The following is an 8,458-nucleotide window of genomic DNA, read 5'->3' on the forward strand; positions in this document are numbered from 1 at the left end:
CTTTCTGCTGCAGGGATTAGAGATGAACCCTTTGTGTCTCTCTGGCAAGATGTTCTGCTCCTGAATCAGCTGGGTGGGTCTTGCCTCTAGCCTCTTGGCGGGGAGTTCTGCTGAAGGGTTCTGTGCTGGGCCTACAGCATGGGTCGAATGAGGATCTAGCGGGCCCTGGGTCATCTCACTCACTCGCCAGGCCTGCGCTCTGGGTCTATTCTGGATCTGGAAGTCCCTGGCTTGTCTCCCTCACTCGCCGGGCCTGTGCTCTTGGTCTATTCAGGATCCCGTGTCCCAGTCATCACACTCACTCACTGGGCCTGCGCTCTGGGTCTGTGCTGGATCCCGTGGCCCGGTCATCTCACTCACTAGCTGGGTCTGTACTCTGGGTCTGAAGACACATCATTTTCATCCATTCCCAGTCAACTGACATTTTGATCATTTTGCAGATTTATCTATGGCAAATTGTACTGCTCTAACCATGGTACACATATATTACTGTGGTATAATATTTTCAATTCTTGGAAGATACCCAGAATGGGAATAGCTGGATCCAACTGAGCCCCCAGTCCTAATTTTTTGAGAAATATCTACAGCAATTTGCACAGTGATTTCACCAGACTACACTTCCACCAACAGAAGAATTCCTTTTTCATCATAGCCCCACCAGAATTTGTTACTGATTGATTTCTTGAAGACAGCCATTCTTTCTGGGATGAGATGTAATTTCATAGTTATTTTAATTTGCATTTCTCAAATGATCATTGATGTTGAACCTTCTTTCATTTATTTATTTAACATTTTTATTTCCTCACCTGAGGAGTATGTGTTTATCTCATATGCCCATTTTTGGATTGAGTCTTTTAATTTGGAGAGGGGTCTGATTTGTTTTTCAATTATTGATATGTTCTACATGCAAGTCTTTTGTTTGAAGGACAACTAGCCATACTTTTTTCCCATTCTGTGGGTTGTATTTTTATTTAGTTCTTGATTTCTTTTGTTATGCAAAAGTATTTCAATTAGGTAAGATTCCATTTGTTGATTCTTTGTTGTATTTCCCATGCAGTCTGAGTTTTGTTCATGAAGTTTCTGCCTATACCTATGTCATCAAGATTTCTATGTATTTTTCTCTTCCAATATATTTAGTGTTTCTTATTTATTTATTTATTTATTTATTTATTTATTTATTTATTGTTGACTAGTTTATTGATTTTATTTATTCTTTCAAATAACTAACTCTGATTCATTAATTCTTCACATTGTTTTTAATCTCTAATGTGTTAATTTCTGCTCAGATCTTTATAATTTCCTGCCTTCTATGGGCTTTGGGTTTAATTTGCTCTTTTTCTAGAAGCTTGAAATACAGCATAAGGTTGTATTTTGAGCTCATTCCATTTTCCTAATGTGAAAATTCACCATTCCATTTTCCTTTTAGGACTGATTTGATTGCATCCCACAGGTTCACATAAGTTGTATCTGCATTTTCATTTATTGCAAATATTGTTTAATTTCTTTAATTTCATCTGTGACCCCTTGATTATTCAGGTGGGAGTTATTTAATTTCCATGTGTTTATGGAATTTTGTTATTTCTTTTATCAATAATTTCTGGTTTCATTGCATTATAGCCTTCCTGCTTTAATATTTAAGTCTGTGATCCTTTATATCTTCAATTTATTGGATGATGACAGACGTGAGTCTCATTTTAGTCTTCAGCATGTGGGAAGCCAATTTTTCAGCACCAGATGTTAATGAGACAGTCTTTCTTCCAGTGAACATGTTTGGCACCTCTTTTGAAGATCAAGTGGCTAAGTGTGTTTGTAGTTGTGTCTGCATAGTCTATTCTGTTCAATTTATCCTCAGATCTGTTTTGCCAATACCATGCAGATTATATTGCAGTAGTTTTGAAGTGTAATTTCAGGTTAGTGGTTGTGTCTCAGTTATTCTTCTGTCATTGCTGGGACAAATACTTGCACCTAAAAGGAAGGAGAAAGAAAAAGGTTTATTTAGCTTAAGTTAGTGGAGGTTTCAGTCCATACTCTGGTGGATGCCAGGTAGAGTGGCACATGGTACAACATAGCTGTTCACAGCAGCGGTGATGAGCAGAGAGCCATGGGAGTGGCAGCAGCTCAGGCATCTAGCTAGCCTCTTTCCCCTCCTTACATTATAATGCAGATTACCTATGCTAGGGCCAAGGTGCAGCACTCACACTGAAATTCCAGCTTTGAATAAAAAAATCAATCATAAAATCCAGAAGCCAACCCATGACTGCATGAGGCTTTGTGGACAAATCTGAACAACTAGACACACAACATAATAGATTGTGATGGCTCCTGACTTGCCTTTGTTGCCCAGCATTGCCTTTGCTATTGTAGGTCTTTTCTGCTTCCAAATAAATTTCAGAAATGCTTTCTCTTAATCTGTGGGTTATGCTGATTTTATTAATTGTGAATGCATTAAATATGTATGATGATGGTTTTGGGAATAAAGTCATTATCACTATTTCAGTTTTTCATATCCATGAACAACTGATCTTTCAAAAAAATTTTATTTTAAATGAATTTGGGACAGGGTGTATAGGTGTTACAGGGTCTCACTATGTAGATCAGACTTGTAACGATTCTCTTGTTTTCAGCCTCCTAAATGCTGGGATTACAGGCTCATGCCCAATCTCAATCACAGTCTCAATGCAACCTGGAGGTGAGGCCAGTACAGCAGGCCAGGGATAGAACCCCAGCAGATGCACTTTGCCAAAGCAGAAACTTTAGTCTGCTGAGCTATCTGGCCAGCCCTTTCATTTTTCTGATAGCTTTTTCAATCTCCATTGTTCAAAGTACTGTAGTTTTCAATATTCTTTATTTATTTTGTTAGATTGATTCCAATATATTTCATCTTTTTGGATGCTATTGTAAAGGGTGTAATTTCCCTAATTTTTCTTTCTGTGTTTATTGCTTAGTAGTACTGTTGATTTTTGAGAGTTGACTTTGTATCCAGGTACACTACTAAATTTTGTTATTAAATCTATAAATATTTTGGTGGAACTTTTTGTCTTCTATTTAGACTATCATGTCATCCATGAATGATGATAATTTAACTTCTTTCTTCTATGCTTACTTGTTTTATTTCTCTCTCTTATTTAGTTGCTCTGTCTAATGTTTCCAGAATAATACTGAATAGGACAGGTGACAGCTGACATCTTTGTCTTGTACCTGATTTTAGAATGAAATCTTTCAATTTATGACCATTTAATATGATATTAGCTGTTGGGTTTTCATAAATGGCTTTTATCAGATTAAGATAAAGACTATCTGTTTCAGTTGTCTTCAGGATTTTTAAAATCATCAATGTGTTGGACTTTGTGAAATGCTTTTTCTGTATCTAATGTGATGACAGAGATTTTTGTCTTTTTGTCTGCTAATGTGGTGTATTACATTTATTGCTTTGCATATGTTGAAACATCTCTGTATCCCTGGTATAAATCCAACTTGGTCATTTTTTATAATCTTTTTTTATTGTTGTCTTCATAGTAGTTATTCATAGTACAAGATGCAGACATGATATCCTGTCCAAACACTATTAGAACAAATCTTTCGATTCATTGAATTAAGAGAAAGTAGCTGTAGGGGCTGGTGAGATGGCTCAGTGGTCTAAAGCACCTACTTAGAACAAGCTTAGCAAAGCACAGGGACTGTGGTTCAATCCCCCAGCACCACATGCCAGCCAGCCCCACCCCATGGTGGGCTGAGCTGGCCACACACACACATAAAGAAATTTAAAAAAAAGAGAGAAAGTAGCTGTATATCTATCCTAACTATTTTGTATATACAGATACAAAATGGTCATTCATTTGTATCCCCTTTTTTGTTTAGTTTTGTCAGAGATGGGTATTCCATTGCCATTTAAATATTGTAGGTGCTTGAATTCAGGAAAATAATCCAGTATAGTCCAGTAGTCCATAATAGTAGTGGGTTATCCATAGGACTGGCAATATCAGAAGTTCTTGACTTGAGCCTTTTATATCTCAGCATATTTATATGGCTTTACTTTTTATACCTCATTTTTATGCTTTTCTGCTGGATGGTTAAGACCAAGATAAAGCAAGACCTATATAACAAGAAATGTAACTTTTGTATCTGACAAGGTCAGTCAAATCACCTCAGGATTTACCCTGAACCCCTGTAGTACAGTTTGTAGATCCTTTGTTAGTGTCAGCCATGTGGATGAGTCACAGCCATTGCTTAATAAATTTGCGCTTTGTGAAAGCCTTAGAGAATGTTTTCTCTCCATGTGACTTTCCTTAGGCACACTCTACATCATCAGTCACTTTCCTCTGTGGCCTCATAATCTCCTTGATCAGTAAATTTGGGATGCAACTGGGTTACATGATGTCACAGTACAGGTTCTCCTATGTCCTGAGTCCTCACTGATCTTGAATGGCTAGGGCCAAAATGTTGGCTATCCTTGAAGCCCTACTTTTTCTCTAATTTTTGGTCTGTACATTAAGTTGTTAACCCTCCAGAAGAGAAAGTTAATGATATTATTACCCTATAACATATATCAATATAATCTTTTTTATTAAAATATTTATTTATTTATTTATTTATTTATTTATTTATTTATTTGTGTGTGTGCTCAGCTCAGCCCACCAGGAGGCAGGACTGGCTGGCATGTGGTGCTGGGGGATTGAACATTGGTCCCTGTGCTTTGCTAAGCTTGTTCTAAGTAGGTGCTTTAGACCACTGAGCCATCTCACCAGCCTGATATACTCTTCTTAATGATTTCCTGCATCCTATTTGCCAGTATCTTATTGAGTATTTTTTAAAAAACATATTTAGTACAGGGTCTACAGGGTCTCACTATGTAAGTCAGAGTTGTAGTGATCCTGCTTTTCAGCCTCCCAAGTGTTGGCATTACAGGTGTATGCCACCACACCCAGTCTCAATCACCATCTCAGTGCACACTGGGGGCAGGACCGGCACCAAAAACTGAGGATTAAACCCCTGGCTCCTGCGCCTGCTTGCAGGTGTTATAATCCATGAGCTATCTGGCTGGCCATGCTTATTGAGTATTTATGAATCTATGATCAATAGGCAGATTGGCCCATAGTCGTCTTTTTGGTTGGGTTCTTCTCTGGTTTTAGAATCAGGTACAGAGGCTGTGAAGATAGCTCAGTAAAATAAGCTCTTGCCTGGCAAGCACAAGGGCCTGAGTTCAATCCCCAGTTCCATAAAAAGAAAAAAGAACAACAATAAAAAAGAATCAGGTACATTAGATTGTTTATTTGAACTCATTTTGTTTTCCTGATGTAAGAATTTATCATCATAAATTTTCATTTTAGGACTGCTTTCATTGCATTGCATAACTTTCAGTGTGTTGTATAGGCATTATTGCTTAATTGTATATACTATGTAGTTTTGTATTTAATTTCCTCTGCGACCCACTGGTTGTTCAGAAAAGTGTTATTTAATTTCCATGCATTTTTGTACTTTTATGGTTTCTTTTATGGTTGATTTCCAGTTCATTACACTATGATTAAATAATGTACAATGAATGATTTCTGCTTTTCTGCATTTACTTAAATATGTATTTTGGGCTAGTATGTACTCAGTTCTGCAGAACATTCCATATGCATCTGAGAAGAATATGTATTATGTGATAACTATTAGCCTGGTATCTTTAACCACAGAAGCAAGTTCTATGGCTATACAACATAATCCAATTTATAACTGGAACTTTTATACAATGATTTTCAATTTTGTAGAGTGACTTGACTTTCTCTTGTTTTGGGTGATGTTAAGAGGAAATAGGTCCCTGGCAAGCGCAAGGACCTGAGTTCAATCCCTGGTTCCACCAAAAAAAAAAAAAAAAAGAGGAAATAGGATGAATTGGATGGGGTTAGATATAGTAGGAACAAATTTGATGGGCATAGGATGATAATTTATGTTTTGGGCAATTGTCAGATATAAGAGGGAGGCATTGGGAAAAAAAAAAAAAAGCATTGGAGTATTGAAGTGAACCAGAGTGGGAGAGACAATGTTTACCCACATGAAAGTCTAAGAAAATCAAGCTAGATAATTGATAAAAGAGAGAAAGAGGATAAGTAGCATAATACAAAGGGAAAGTTTAGAGATATTGATCATGACTAGGAGGTAAAAGGAGGAAGAAAAGAGGAGTAAAAGAAAGAAGAGGTTGAGGAAGAAGAAGGAGGAAGAGGAGGAGGAGAAAGAGGAGAAGAGAAAAGAAAAAATAAAAAACGGAAATAATCACATATTTTAAAAATACAGAAAGAAAATAAAACAAGGCAAACAGAAGAGAGACAAAAAGAGAAAAGAAATGAGAGAAAACTATAAATAAACAAGAACAAAATAAAATAGAAATAAACAGGCAATCATAACACTAACCCAGTGGACTACTGAGATAAAGTGGACTAGGGAACTCTCAAAAAGAGGAAAATAAAAGTAATTGATTCTTCTATTGGTTATAATCCTGTGGTAAGTCTGTCTGATCCCAGAATGTGTACTGTAACCAAGATTGCAAGTGGATTTGTGTTGAGTTTGGGTCTAATCTTTGTCTCTGGATTTGGAGGATTGGGTTATTTTTTTCTATCTGGAATTCTCTTTAACCATGTAAAAAAGCAAAAGGAAGAGAGAGAACAAAGAAAAAAAATAGCAGAAAGTAAAGCAAAGAAAATAAGGGGGCATTTACCAACCCACATCTATTCTGCATGTCTTTGTCCCTAAGTACAAAGCTGCATCAACTAAATTACCACCTGCTGGTGTCTATTGTTACTGTTGCTTAAGATTTTTCTGTAACATTCTGCCTATCCATTATGTGCATTCTAGCCCTCTAGCAGTATCCTACTGCATCTCTGGCTTTTCCATTGGCCTTCAGTTCTTGAGTCCCACCTATGGAGAGAGGGAAAGCCTGTCTCAGACTTCCTTTCTGCCAGTCATCACAGCTCCTGGTTGATGTCATAAACAGAGCCTGTCTCAGATGCTCTTCTTGCCCATTCTGCAGCTCTGAGTCAATTGGTGCTAACCATTTTAATACTTGAAAAAACACAAAAATCAAATATATTTTATAAGGACAAGACAATTTTCATTTGTGGAGTACTTTAATTATTAGAAGACAATATTTTGATATTTATCATTAACCTCTTACAAAGAAAAGGTTAACTCCTAAATTTACCCATGATGTCACCAATGCTGAATTCTCTTTTTATTGTATATGTTGATCTTTTGGAGAATAGTATTTATATTATTATATTATTGTCTCATTGAATTTTTGGTTTTTGTGAATTCAATTTGTGATTTTAAAGTTCATGAACATTTTGAGTGTAAGGGACATTTATCCTTTTTTTGTTTTTAATTTCCAATAATGTCTAGCAGAGTATTGGGCACAACCAAACTACTTACTCAAATAACATGGTTATCTGCATGTTATTGAAATTCATGTGCTTTGCTTTAATGGAAATTTATTATTATTATTTTTTTTTTTGGCAGAACCAGGGACTGAACTCAGGCCCTTGCATTTGCCAGGGAAGTGCTTATTCCACTGAGCCATCTCCCCAGCTCCTTTAATGGAAATTTAAAAGAAATAATAGTTTATCCATTCAAATAGAGGAAGGTTCTTTTTCCTTTTCTAATTATTTTCCAGCACATAAGATGTTCTCATTTTTTGTATTCTTTATTCCAACATAAAATCACCCTCTAATGTAATGACAGTGATTTCCGTAAGTCACACACTGAAACCAATTCATTTTCAGAGTTAAAGAAAGATAAAATTTCTCTTCCACAAGAGAAAAGAAAGAGAGAGACCTCTGTGGCTTCCACAGTCCAGTATGTTACCTGCTGCTCTGTCTCAGGTTGGTTAGTCCGCATGCAGTCAAAACACGCCCAGAATTCCCAGCTATGAGGACCCAAGGGAACAAAGGTCATCCTGTTACATTCTCCTCTGATTCAACTCAATTACTATATCTCATGCTTTCCTTGTTTAAACTATAATTATTTGAAAGTCAAGGAAATTATTTCTACCTAGAAACAGTGCCAAAGCATAGCAATTTTCCTTTTATTTCCTTAAAATTCAGTGCTATTAATCAAAATGTAAACTCAGAATTATCACAATAAAGGAAATTACATTGGGTTTCTGTTTTCTTAATTAGGAAACTACGCTTTTTTTCCAAAAACATTTTTCCATTATTTATTGTGAAATCACTTTAAGCATACCGAAATTTTGTGAAAATAAGGCAGATAGTTCCTCCACAAATTCTATTTTCCTAATGTTTATTTTCACATTAAATATAGCACTATAAAAAATTAAGAAAAATTATATAATGTTGTTCATTTACCGAAGGATAATAATTTTCCACTCTACCTTATTGTTTTTTTCTTTCTTTTTTTTTCTTTTTGTTAAACTTTGTTTCAATGGTTCTCAAAATTCTGTGACAGATTTTTGGTCAAGTTATTTCCA

This window comes from Octodon degus, unplaced genomic scaffold, assembly GCF_000260255.1.
Source record: "Octodon degus isolate 3935 unplaced genomic scaffold, OctDeg1.0 scaffold00078, whole genome shotgun sequence".
Taxonomy (NCBI): Eukaryota; Metazoa; Chordata; class Mammalia; order Rodentia; family Octodontidae; genus Octodon; species Octodon degus.